The 14,409-nt window shown below is 45.1% G+C and overlaps 1 protein-coding gene across 1 annotated transcript in view; it reads left to right on the plus strand.

The window, feature by feature from the left end:
• The window catches only part of MYO5B (myosin VB), a 436,041-nt gene that overhangs the window by 323,097 nt on the left and 98,535 nt on the right, over nucleotides 1-14,409 (plus strand). The gene's annotated exons all lie outside the window — the stretch shown is intronic.

The raw sequence follows: 14,409 nt of genomic DNA on the forward strand, positions 1-14,409 counted from the left end.
TATAAACCTATACAATTGTAGCACTACCCCCTCGGGAGCTGCTGAGTATGGATTCCCCTGGGTTACCCATAGCAACAGTCCGTCAAATGTATCACTTTAAGACTTGGCTCAGGCAATGAACAGTCCAGGGGATTTGGTTTTTGTGTTTTATTTTAGAACTTGGATGGGAAAGGGATTACCGGTGGCAATCGCGGCCGCCGGCCCCATGGATTGGCTTCCCCGCTAGCGACTGTATAACTGCGGCGGCTGGTCGGCAAGTGGTTAAAGAGGTTGTAAACTCATTAAAAAAAAAAAGGGAAAAAAAAAATCCTGTAAGACAAAGGCATAATGAGCTAGTATGCATCGCATTATGAAATACCGTATTTATCGGCGTATAACACGCGCCGGCGTATAACACGCACCCCAGTATTTGGAGAGAAATTTCAGGAAAAAAGCTTAAATTTAACATAAACAGCTTTGAACTCAGAACATTTTTTTTTTTTTAATTAAATGACATCACCAGTGCCCATGAATGCATCCTCATCAGCAGTGTCCATACATGCAGCCCACCAGTAGTGTCCATACATGCAGCCCACCAGCAGTGTCCATACATGCAGCCCACCAGCAGTGTCCATACATGCAGCCCACCAGCAGTGTCCATATATCCAGCCTCAATATATGCAGCCCACCAGCAGTGTCCATACATGCAGCCCACCAGCAGTGTCCATACATGCAGCCCACCAGCAGTGTCCATACATGCAGCCCACAAGCAGTGTCAATGAATGCAGCCCACCAAGTGTCCAAACATGCAGCCCACCAAGTGTCCATACATGCAGCCCACCAAGTGTCCATACATGCAGCCCACAAGCAGTGTCAATGAATGCAGCCCACCAAGTGTCCATACATGCAGCCCACCAAGTGTCCATACATGCAGCCCACCAAGTGTCCATACATGCAGCCCACCAAGTGTCCATACATGCAGCCCACAAGCAGTGTCAATGAATGCAGCCCACCAAGTGTCCATACATGCAGCCCACCAAGTGTCCATACATGCAGCCCACCAAGTGTCCATACATGCAGCCCACCAAGTGTCCATACATGCAGCCTAGTAAGCGCAATGTCCAAATATGCAGCATAGCAAGCGCCATTGGAACTAACCTCATTTTGTTTTAAAAAAGACCGGGAAGCAGCGCCGAGAGCAGAAGGGGGCGGGCCGGGCCGATAAGGAAGGACGAGCTGTCATACCGTAAGAGCAGAAGGGGGCGGGCCTAGCCGAGAAGGAAGGATGAGCTGTCAAACCGTAAGAGCAGAAGGGGCGGGCCAAGCCGAGAAGGAAGGACGAGCTGTCATACCGTAAGAGCAGAAGGGGGCAGGCCGAGCCGAGGAGAAGGGAGAACGAGCGAGCGCAGTCATCGGAAGTCCCGCCTCCTCTGCCGAGACGTGTGACGTCTGTCATAGGCGGGACTTCCGATGACTGCGCTCGCTCGTTCTCTCTTCGGCTCGGACCGCCCCCTTCTGTTCTATTGACAGCTAGTCCTTCCTTCTCCTCTGCCCGGCCCGCCCCTTCTGCTCTCGGCGATGCTTCCTGGCTGTTTTTTTTTTTAATATCGGCGTATAACACGCACTGCTGCTTTTTCCTCCATTTTTAGGAGAAAAAGGTGCGTGTTATACGCCGATAAATACGGTACCTTAGAAGGAAGCTGTACCAACAGCGCCCACTCACCGCTGACATTTTCTCCGGAGTTTCTTGCACATGGGAGCCGCAGTTCATAGCACGGGGCTCAGAAGGTACGGCATCTGTGGCCATTCCTTCAGAGCGCATGCGCCAGTGATGTCACTTGCCGCATGTAATGTAAATATATTCTAAATGGTGCACAATTAGGAGATATTTTCACTACTTATAGCTAAGCCTTATTATAGACTTACCTATAGGTAAATGTCTGCTGAGGAAGTTTACTTCCTCTTTAAGCCCCGTGAGGCCTAAAAAAATAAGTTTTGGCTGGAGTTTTACTTTATAGTCAACAAATATTTAATGCCACCAGCTGAGAATAACTCATAGTTACATAGTAGGTGAGATTGAATAAAGATAATAGTCCATCCAGTTCAACCTGTGTAGGTGTGTGTGGCTGTAATCATCTCACATACCCCTGAATGTTCTGATCCTTGAGATGTACATCCATGAGTCTTTTGGAAGCCACCATACTTCCCGCAGAAACCACCTCTTGTGGTAGAGAATTCCACAATCCTGTAGCCCTAACAGTAAAGAACCCCCCACGTAGCCTGAGGTTAAAACGCTTCTCCTCTAATCGCATTGTATGCCCTCGAGTCCTCATGCAATCCCTTCAACTGAAAAATGAACTCAATGAATAGGAAATATTTAATGGCAACTGGGTTTATTGCCGCATGCTGCCATAAGCGGCAACACGCTCCTGAAAAGCATTCTCTAAAAGCCTGCGAATCAGCCAGAAGTTCACATCAAGATGGCCGATTGATGGAACTGTACTGCGGAATAAACACGTCGCAGCTGGGAAGAATTATAGTTCATCTTTATGGGATAAAGTGTTAAAGGAAGCTGGCCGTGTGCTTTATGTCATGTTTGGATGAAGAGTCAGATAGAGCTGCACCGGTGAAAGATTATTTTGTGACTTTATCACCTTCGGCAACATTATTTTCAAGGAACCTGTAAGCATGGTTGACTGTCACAAATTGTATTTTTTATTTTACACTTTTTTTTTTCTTATCCTTGAGTGTTAAAAGAAGGGTAACAAATGTTAAATCTTACATTGCTCCAAGCTGCAAACATTTACCACAAAAGTCACATAAATGAGAAGCCTACCTTGGAGGAAGACCGAAAATCTCAGATCTAGGCTGATAAAAGATGTCCTTTTTTTCCCCACAAATACAGCTTTCTTTTGGTGGTATTTGATCACCTTTGCGGTTTTTGATTTTTGCGCTATAAATAAAAAAAGACCATCAATTTTGAAAAAAAAAACCAATATTTTTTACTTTCTGCTGTAAAACATATCCAAAAAAAGAAGTAAAAAATCAAATTTATTCATCAATATTACCATTTTTTTGGTAAAAAAAAATCCCAAAAAGTGTTATTGCTTTGCGCAAAAGTTATAGCGTCTACAAACTATGGGATAGATTTATGGATTTTTTTTTTTTTACTAGTAATGCTGACGATCAGCAATTTTTACTGGGACTGTGACATTGCGGCGGACAAATCTGACACTTTTTGGAGACCAGTGACACCAATACAGTGATGAGTGCTAAAACAAAATGCACTGCCACTATGACACTGGCATGGAAGGGGTTAATAGCACGGGCAATCAAAGGGTTAAGTGAGCTCCTCTGGAGTGCTTGCTAACTGTGTGGGGGATGGCCTAACTGGAGGAAGACAGAGATCCATGTTCCTGCTTAACAGAAACACAAGATCTCCATCTTCCTCTCTGACAGAACGGGGGTCTGCCTTGTTTACATAAGCAGACCGCTGTTCTGCCTCTCCTCCGAGCGATCTGCGAGTCCTGGACCGCTGGACCCACTGATTTGCTCCCGCTGTATCCATTCACAGTGGGAGCAGGTTGCCGGTGGAACGTGGGCCTGCACCATAGAGCACGAGCTGACGTACAGGTACGTCAGTTCATGCAGGAGCGCCGCCCTGCCACAGTATATCTGAATTGAACATTTCTTAAGTGGTTAATACAGGGATCCTCAAACTACAGCCCTCCAGCTGTTGCAGAATTTCACATCCCATGAGGCATTGGAAAACTCTGACATTCACAGACATGACTAGGCATGATGGGAATTGTAGTTCCTGAACAACTGGAGGGCCATAGTTTGAAGACCCCTAGGTTAATACATCTTTAAATGTATTTTTTTTTTGCAAGTACCTGATTTTGACCTGGTATCAGCTTCTCGCAGTCCCTGTACAGCAGAGCTAGAGTATGTGGGGAAGAAGCAGCACAAGGAGCCAGATGTGTTACAGTCTGTTGCTTCACCTTTAGCTATTTAGTCCAAGGTGGGATGGGGGGAGGAGACCTGCAAGGGAAAGTAAAACTGCAGCAAAGAAAGATAAGGTTCCCTCCCCTGCCAGACAGGGCGGTGCTGTGTGGATGGACAAAATTACAAATCTTTTTGGCAGGTACAACAGCAGCCTTATACCTGTGATAAAGCATTGTTGCCTAGAGTTCAGCTTTAGGTCTTGTTCACACTATTTCCTGTGACCTGCATTCAAACTGGATAAATGCAGGTCACCCCTAGGGCACATAGAAAACAATAGCTTTCTATGTTTCCCATTCACAAAAATGGTGCAGTGCACAAAAAGGCAACATGTCCGTAGTTTTCCGCTCTGCACTGGATGGCATCGCATGTCACTACACAGCAGTGCAACGCACCAACATAAATGAAGCAACACTTCAAACAAAGTTAAAAAAGGAATACTGCACAAAATAAATGATTACATCTCTCCAGTACATGCACATATCCCCATGTTTTGTTTCTTTAACCACATAAAGACTGCCCCATAGCAGTTTTACTGCTACAGGGCGGCTCTCCTGTGCAGAATCACATATATATAGGGGGCGGGGCATGTATATACAAGGGCCCACGTGCGCTGCTGGCGGGCCACTGAATAATCACAGCAGAAGCCGATCTGTGGGTGCTGGGCACTGGATGTCCACTTTCACCCGCCGGTCGTCGGTAAAACACATAGAACTTAGATCTGCCTACATAAACAAGGCACATCTCCGTTCTGACGGGGAGGGGGGATGGATTCCTACAAAGCAGGGAACAAAATCCATCTCTTCCCCTAATAAAAGCAGCACACAGTGTATACATAAACACTGGCTAAGCAGACAGTTAACCCTTAGATCGCCCCTGATGTTTAACCCCATCCCAACCAGTGTCATAAGTACAGTGACAGTGCATATTTTTAGCACTGATCACTGTATTCGTGTCACGGGTTCCCACAAAATGTCATAAGTGTCAGTTAGTGTCCGATTGACTACGGCAATATCGTAGTCCCGCTATAAGTCGCTGAGCGCTGCCATTACTATTATAAGAAAAAAAATAATAATTACATAAATCTATCCCATAGTTTGTAAATGCTGTAACCATTGTGTGAACCAATTTAAGCTATTTATGTAGCAGGATACATATTAGCCTGAATTTATGAAGAAATTAGATTTTTTTTTATGTACCATATTTATCGGTGTATAACACACACTCCGCCCCCCCCCCCCCCCCACCCGTAAAACAGAGTGCTTATAATGTGTATGATATTTTCCATTGGGCTGGGGGAAGTGCGGCCGGATTACACAGAGCAGGGATCTCCCGCTTACTCGGCGGCCGCTGTTATAAGAAGTCCCGCCTCCTGGACCGGCTCCTATGATGGACAGCACACTGGTACAATGTCGAGACATGTAATGTCTATCATAGGAGGCGGTCCAGGAGGCAGGACTTTGTATAACAGCGGCAGCCGAGTAAGTGGGAGATCCCTGCTCTTTGTAATCTAGCGGTTATAATCTTCGTGCAATGGTGAGGCTGCTGATGGGCACTGATCAGGCTGCATTGATAGGCAATGGTGAGGCTGCATTTATGGGCACAGATCAAGCTGCATTGATGGGCAATGGTGAGGCTGCAGATGGGCACTATCAGGCTGCATTGATAGGCAATAGTGAGGCTGCTGATGGACACTGATCAGGCTGCATTGATAGGCAATAGTGAGGCTGCTGATGGGCACTGATCAGGCTGCATTGATGGGCAATGGTGAGGCTGCAGATGGGCACTATCAGGCTGCATTGATGGGCAATGGTGAGGTTGCAGATGGGCACTATCAGGCTGCATTGATAGGCAATAGTCGGGCTGCAGATGGGCACTGATCAGGCTGCATTGATAGGCAATGGTGAGGCTGCAGATGGGCACTATCAGGCTGCATTGATGGGCACTATCAGGCTGCATTGATGGGCACTGGTGAGGCTGCTGATGGGCACTGATCAGGCTGCATTGATAGGCAATGGTGGGGCTGCTGAAGGGCACTGATCAGGCGGCATTGATGGGCAATGGTGAGGATGCAGATGGGCACTATCAGGCTGCATTGATGGGCAATGGTGAGGCTGCAGAAGGGCACTAGTGAGGCTGCTGATGGGCACTGATCAGGCTGCATTGATAGGCAATGGTGAGGCTGCATTGATGGGCAATGGTGAGCCTGCAGATGGGCACTATCAGGCTGCAATGATAGGCAATGGTGAGGCTGCTGATGGGCACAGATCAGGCTGCATTGATGGACACTGGTGAGGCTGCATTTATGGGCACTGACCCTTATTTTGCTTCAAAGGTCTTAATTTAAAATTGAAGTTTTTTTCCTGAAACTTCCCTCTTAAAATGAAGGTGCATGTAATACGCAATAAATATGGTATGTATTTTTTTTTCGAAATTGTCGGTTTTTCTGTTTATAGCGCAAGTAATAAAAACCGCAGTAGCAATCAAATACCACCAGAAGAAAGCTCTATTTGTGGGGAAAAAATTACATACATTTTATTTGGGTACAGCATCGCACGACCATCAGTTTAATTGACGCAGTGCCGTATTGCAAAAATGGCCTAGTCATGAAGGGGGGGGGGGGGGGAATCTTCCGGAAGTCAAGTGGTTAAAGCACTGCAAGTACACAAAGTCCTTTTGATCTGCCAGTGTGCGTGATTTTACCTTTTAAAAAAACATTTCTATAAGTTGAACCCGGCTGGAAAGTTGGTTTTTGGAAGTTTGTGAAGAGAGGTGCGTGTAATGAGATGCAGGGTAGGACAGACAAATCATTGTCTACAGCTGCAACCCTTGTCACCAGCAGAGTCAGGTGTCCGGGTTCTAGTGTCTGCGGAATTCAGCCCGGAATTCACATAGAGGGAATCTCTCTGGAAATGAAGGATCGGCCTCACGTCTCCGGTACGGTAACCATACCTTCCATTTCTAAGCTTCTCCTCTCTTGTTTGTAATATGACATGGCTGCTTTTTTGAGAGTTGAGTTTACGTCCTTTTTGGACCATTGCAGTAAATTCGGATAATTAGAATTTTCTCAATTGGGCGGCAGGTACTGTCATTGTACTTTAATTATTGGGACTTGTACAGAGCTGTAAAACATCTTCAGGTTGTCAGGAAGGATTAATAGCTATTTAACCACTTAAGAACCGGAAGGATTTACCCCCTTAATGACCAGGCCATTTTTTGATATTTGCTCTGCCTTACTTTACCTGACAATTGCGCGGTCGTGCGAGGCTGTACCTAAATAAAATTGATTTCCTTTTTTCCTACAAATAGAGCTTTCCTTTGGTGGTATTTGATTACCTCTGCGATTTTTTTATTTTTTGCGCTATAAACAAAAAAATTCCGACAATTCTGAAAAAAAAAAATATTTTTTACTTTCTGCTATAAAACATTCCCCATAAAAAAAATTAAAAATGTAATTTATCATTTTAGGCCAATTTGTTTTCTGCTACATGTTTTTGGTAAAAAAAAATCACAATAAGTGTATATTGATTGGTTTGCGCAAAAGTTACCAAGTCTACAAACTAGGGGAAAGATTTTATTTTTATTTATTTTTTTTACTAATGACAGCGATTTTTAGCGAGACTGTGACATTGCGGGGGACAGATCAGACACTTTCGGGGGGACCAGTGACATTACTACAGTAATCAGTGCTAAAAATTTGCACTGTTACTGTACTAATGACACTGGCGGGGAAGGGGTTAACACCAGGGGCGATCAAAGGGCTAAATTTTTGCCTAGGGGATGCTTTCTAACTGTGTGGGGAATGGACTTGCTGGAGGAACACAGGATCCCTGTGTTCATCACTGGCAGAACAGCGGTGTGCCGTTTACATCGGCAGACTGCTGTCATGTCTCTATGGGAAGCGATCATGGGTGCCCGGCGGACAAATCCCCCTCGAGCCAATCGGCGCATGCATGCACCCCCTCTAACTGCTACACGAAACAACATACAGTTATGTCGTTTTGCGTAACAGAGCCAACCTTCCGCCCTATAACTATGGCGGCTGGTCGGTAAGTGGTTAAAGTATTTGTAAACTCCTTGCTTCAATAGACTTCCTTCATAGGTGTGACCGGTTCCCCAAAGACAATTCCAGCTATGGCAGCATCAAGTACAATTCAGAACCAATACTTTTGCATTGTACCTGAGGACATCGAGGGCCCACCCACAAACCGGAGCATTGGAGAGGAGGGGAGAGCAGAGCACTGGAGCATTCCAGAACAAGGATTAAGGTAAGCATCACGTCTTATTCATCTACCCTTCTAGCAATTACCCTTTGCAGTGTTGGGGGGGGGGGGGACTCTGCAAAGGTAGATTTCTTTATATTTTATTTATTTATTTTTATATGCAGTAAATATACGATTTTCCCTTGGGACTTTTAGAGCCGGTTCACACTGGAGCGACTTGTCAGGCGACTTGGTCGCCTGACGAGTCGCCGTGGGTCGCCTGCCATAGATTAGCACAGGACTCGTTCTAATAGGAGCGACACAAGTCGCTCCGACTTAGAAAAAGGGTCCTGTACTACTTTGGGGCGACCTGGAGCGACCTGCATTGACTTCAATGATATGAAGTCCGTGCATGTCGCTCCGAGGTCGTGGTGTGCGCTGTGCACCGTGACTTTACAGGTCGCCCAGGCAAGTCGGGTCGCCTGTATGTGAACCGGCTCTTAAGGGTAATGCATAGAATCCATCACGAAAATATAATAAAATTATACAACAGTTTTATTCAAAAACCCAAATATAAAATAGACATAGAACTGTTAAAATATCATCTTTGCTGGTTGATTACAATGTATCCCACAGGTACACAATACACCCAGTAGTCCATAGCTAGGGACTTAAATTATGCCATATGCAAGATGTAATGGTTCTCAATATTCTCCCCAGAGTTGGACCGACCAACGCGCTTCGGCTACTTTTCTTTTTCAGGGGTACAGTGTTGCTGGCTATAGCCGGTGGCACTAATCGTTTGGGAAAAACCTGACAGGTTGGTTGTACACAAGTCAATCGACAGATACAACCATGGTGCCCATACACTGATCAAAATTCTGATCCATGTATGGCTGGTTTTAGGGTGAAGATGCTGCTCCTCTTTATAGACAGTATGGTGAGTGTGTATTGTTTACCTTAGAACAGGAGCCAGCAAAAAAATCCAGGTTAAACCAGAGTTCCGCGCCCCCCCCCCATGAAAAAAATAAAAGTCAGCAGCTGCTGACTTTTGATATTAGGACATTTACCTGTCCAGGGATCCTGCAATGTCGGCACCATAGCCGATTTTTGGATCGGCTCTCGGGTGCTGCCGCTGCCATTCATGCTAAGGGAAACCGGCAGTGAAACCTTTCAGCTTCACAGATCGTTCCCTCCTGCGCACTGCGCTTTCTAACTGGCCCGGAGGGAGGAGGAGGGGGGCTGAACTGCCTAGGGACTTCGCCGCGGCAGAGTCTAACGGAAGTGGGGACAGGTACCGGTCGAAAACAGGTACCCATTCCCTCCTAAAAGGTGCCAAATGTGGCACCGGAAGGGGGGAGGAAGCAGATAAGTGAAGCTTTATTTTTTGGGGTGGAACTCCGCTTTTAAAAAAAATGCTTGTTTTTGCACATTCTACATGCCTTCATGAGTTTTCATGCATAAAAAGTGCAAATATGCTTCTCCAAAGAATGCAACCATGGGGCATTTTTTACACCCCTAAACATATTGGGGTTGATTTACTAAAACTGGAGAATGCAAAACCTGGTGCAGCTGTGCCTAGTAGCCAATCAGCTTCTAACTTCAGCTTGTTCAGTTAGGGCTCTTTCACACTTGTTAGATAAAATGCAAGAGATGTTGGACCCGGCGCTACCACTTTAAAATAGTATTGTGCAAATATGTGCTGTAAAAAGTGCATGTGTTGCAATCAACAAAGTGAAAAGTGCTACGTGCCGTTTAAAACCAACAATAGGTATTAACCTGGGCTGTGCTCATTGTGCCACATTAAAATGTCATATACCATACATTTATACAAAGTGCCAAGTGCTGATAAAACCAAGTGCCACGTGTTGTGATCCGTGCTAAAACAATATATGGCGCCGGCGGATGTTTCCACCAGAAAAAGCACCGCTGCTTACCGCACTCTTAAGCCTTTGACTCGACACTTCTTGGTCACTTAAATTTATAACCATTACAGCCTTTAACCTTTAGAGGTATCCCCCGGTTATCTGTAGATCTTTCTGAAGATCACTTCACTTCAGAAAGATCTACAGATAACCGGGGGATACCTCTAAAGGTTAAAGGCTGTAATGGTTATAAATTTAAGTGACCAAGAAGTGTCGAGTCAAAGGCTTAAGAGTGCGGTAAGCAGCGGTGCTTTTTCTGGTGGAAACATCCGCCGGCGCCATATATTGTTTTAGCACGGATCACAACACGTGGCACTTGGTTTTATCAGCACTTGGCACTTTGTATAAATGTATGGTATATGACATTTTAATGTGGCACAATGAGCACAGCCCAGGTTAATACCTATTGTTGGTTTTAAACGGCACGTAGCACTTTTCACTTTGTTGATTGCAACACATGCACTTTTTACAGCACATATTTGCACAATACTATTTTAAAGTGGTAGCGCCGGGTCCAACATCTCTTGCATTTTATCTAACTCTACTACCTCAGAGGTAGGTTGGAGGCAGCTTACACCACAAAAAATTGATTTTGTACTGAAACTCCATAGCGCTGGTATATAACCCCCCTTTTTTTTTCTTTCACACTTGTAGTCCGTCAAACGGACTCTGTTTTTCTCAGTGGGGGGATCGATCCGCCGTTCCCCCGCTGAGCAGCAGAAGGACAGCTGTGTTCTCCGCACTGTGTGCGGAGACACAGCTGTCAGTTCCCCATGCATCTCTATGGGGGAAATCGGATGGGTACGGACCGCCGGTCCGTTCTCATCCGATCCGATCCACTGGACGGATGGAAAATAGGGTTTCCATCCGTCCAGATTTGACGGATCGGGTCGGATGTCAGCGGACATGTCTCTGCTGACATCTGATGCCCCATAGGAATGCATGGGGGGACCGTTCAGATCCGCCAAAAAAACAAACAGGCGGATCTTAAAGGTCTGCCTGTGTGAAAGGGGCCTTAGGCTTTGACAAAAAAAACAAAAAACTGGAAGCTGATTGGTTTCTATGCACAGCTGCACCAGATTTTTCACTCTCCAGTTTTAGTAAATCCATCCCATTGTGTAAATATAGATTTATGTGCATGGGCACGTTCGCTCCCCTTAAAGCTGCCAGACACCCCTGAAAGCAGCGTTTTTCAGGTTCTTGTGCATGAGGCCTAAGGACTGGTAAGTTGTAATATAATAATTTTTTTTTACCTTGGGCTTGGATACACTTTAAATTCAATGCTTTGACAAATGAACAAAAATCTTCATCCTTGGTAAAAAGAAGCCGTGTCTTCGGTTATAATGTCACTTTGGTTGTTGCTCACGTAGTGAAATATAAAGTAAAATAAATTTAGGGTTTTCTGCCCGCTGTGAGACTTGTCCAGGCTTGGTGAATGGCGAGGAAGCAGCTGGTACTAACAAAACACATGGCATCTCTCATAGCCATAAACATTCTCTACACACAGATGAAACCGTCCGACTCATTGTCATGAAACTCACGCCTGCTAATGAAGTGGCATACGGACGCCACAAAACATTTTGGAAAGAAGACAGTAATAGAGCAGCAGAATGTGGAATTGAATCTACTAATTCTGTCAAACACATTGGTTTATGAAGTTGTCATGTAGTAAGGATGGGACATTAAAATGTGTCTAAAGACTAAACTTTTTTTTTGGGGGGGGTCATTTGAATTGTGAGTGGGGGTGGGGGGGGTTGGATTAGAACCATACAAAGGATTTATTTGCTGTCTTTGTCCCTAATGGGAAGATTCATACTCTTTTTCCTAGTAACAATCGTAGGTAAAAGTGTTGGGAAATCAAGATTTTTACAGTTGTCACAAGAACAAAGAGAGGAAATCTTCTAGTAGAGACACCTGTTCTGGTGACAACGAAGACCTTTGTGCCCAACCTGCAGCAAAGGGGCCACATGCGGCCCTTCGGCAGTTATTGTGCGGGCCATCTCCTGTAGCATGTTTGCAGTCACTGGCCCTCTATTGTAGCAATGTCCACAGGCCCTGACCATCACTTGTAGCATGCCTTTAGTCTCTGGCCAGCTCCGGTAGCATGTCTGCAGTCTCTGACCATCCCTTGTAGCTTGTCTATAGTCTCTGACCATTTGTAGCTTGTCTGAAATCTCTGACCATCTTTGTAGTATGTGCATTGTCTCTGACCATCTCCTGTAGCATGCCTGCAGTCTCTGACCATCTCCTGTAGCCTGTCCTCAGTTTCTGACCATCTGTAGCATTCTCCAATCTTTGACCATCTCTTCTAGCAGGTCTACAGTCTTTGAAAGCTTTCTGTAGCATTACATTCACTAAATAGTAAGTATGAGCCTTGATAACGTTTGAAAAGAATCGTATGCGAACCGAGGGGCCCTCTTAAAAACTTTGATCTAAATTGGATATGGCCTAGGTTAACCTCCTGAAGCCAGAAATGTACACAGAGAAGTGCCTATTGCCTTTCCAGGGCTAGGCATGTAAGATATGCATTCTAAAACCCTCTAGTGTTTCAATATAATTTTATATGTCAACTGCATATTATGTCTATGCCTTCTCTTTATCAGTCAGTCATTCATAGTGCTCAACGCCCTGTTCCTTTATGGTGCTGCTATGCTGTAATGCTTGTAAATTTATTAATATCTGTGTAACTGTACTGTTTCTGTGTTGTTTTCTGCCCTCGGCACCTGAATAGCAGAGAATAAAATCTAAAATTAGAAAAAAAAAATGGCTGTTTGGTGATGTCAGGAGGCTGCACTTAAGGGCAAGTTTACCACTATTGGTCAAAGACAGTGGTCTCCTAACTGTGGCCTGTGGGCGGAATGAGGCCCTTTGCTTGCCTTTACCTGGCATTTGGGGCACTTTTCCTCCCACTGACACCAACAAAAAGACACCGTTGCTTCCACTGACACCATCACTGGGGAACAATTCCTCTTGTTGAGACCAATGATGGGGCATTTTTTCTTCCACTGACACCAATGATGGGACACTATTCCTCCCACTGACACCAGAAAATGGGCATATTTCCTCACACTGATAGAAACAATTAGACACAAATTCTCCCACTAATACCAATGATGGAGCATTATTCCTCCCACAAATACCAATCATGGGGCTCTGTTTCTCTAACTAATATCAATGATGGGACACTATTCCCCCAAATAATACCAATGATGGGACACTATTCCCCCAAATATTACCAATAATGGGGCACTATTCCTCCAAATAATACCAATGATGGGGCACTATTCCCCCAAATAATACCAATGATGGGACACTATTCCCCCAAATAATACCAATGATGGGGCACTATTCCTCCAACTAATACCAATGATGGGGCACAATTCCTCCAACTAATACCAATGATGGGGCACTATTCCTCCAACTAACACCAATGATGGGGCACTATTCCACCAACTAACACCAATGATGGGGCACTATTCCTCCAACTAACACCAATGATGGGGCACTATTCCTCCAACTAACACCAATGATGGGGCACTATTCCTCCAACTAACACCAATGATGGGGCACTATTCCTCCAACTAACACCAATGATGGGGCACTATTCCTCCAACTAACACCAATGATGGGGCACTATTCCTCCAACTAACACCAATGATTTAAACATATTGGACTAGGTGGGACTTTAGAAGAGACCCAAGCTGGTGTTGCCCGGCGTCTCCATCCCTATAACAAAACACAAAATGAGGTTGAAGGATTGTAAGAGGTGCATGAAAGTCAGCCAGCCCCCAGTTTGATGTACTCACCTTCCAGTCTGTCACCAACCAAATAAGACCTGTCTCTAGGTACAAAGAACAGGGGTTTAGTTGACACACATTTGCAAACGCATGTGAAAGCTGCAGAGCCACGTCACGGCACCCTGTTTAAATCTGCAGTCCTACACTCTTAATTTAGTGTCCTCACACTGGAGGCACATGGCCGCTAATGGGTGGATGGGGAACAGGTGAGAGGGAGACAGCCCAACCTCCCCCAACCCATCCCCATGCACGACTGGCTGTTGTCTCCAAAAGTTCAAATAATTAGGTTATAATATAACCATGGTGCAAACTGGAGAAGACCAGCTGAAAAACATTACACCTCCATCCCCTTGGTGGATGCAGTATATAGACACTATTCCCCCAAATAATACCAATGATGGGACACTATTCCTCCAACTAATACCAATGATGGGGCACTATTCCTCCAACTAATACCAATGATGGGGCACTATTCCTCCAACTAATACCAATGATGGGGCACTA

This window comes from Pelophylax lessonae (assembly GCF_965119305.1).
Source record: "Pelophylax lessonae genome assembly, chromosome: 1".
Classification (NCBI taxonomy): Eukaryota; Metazoa; Chordata; class Amphibia; order Anura; family Ranidae; genus Pelophylax; species Pelophylax lessonae.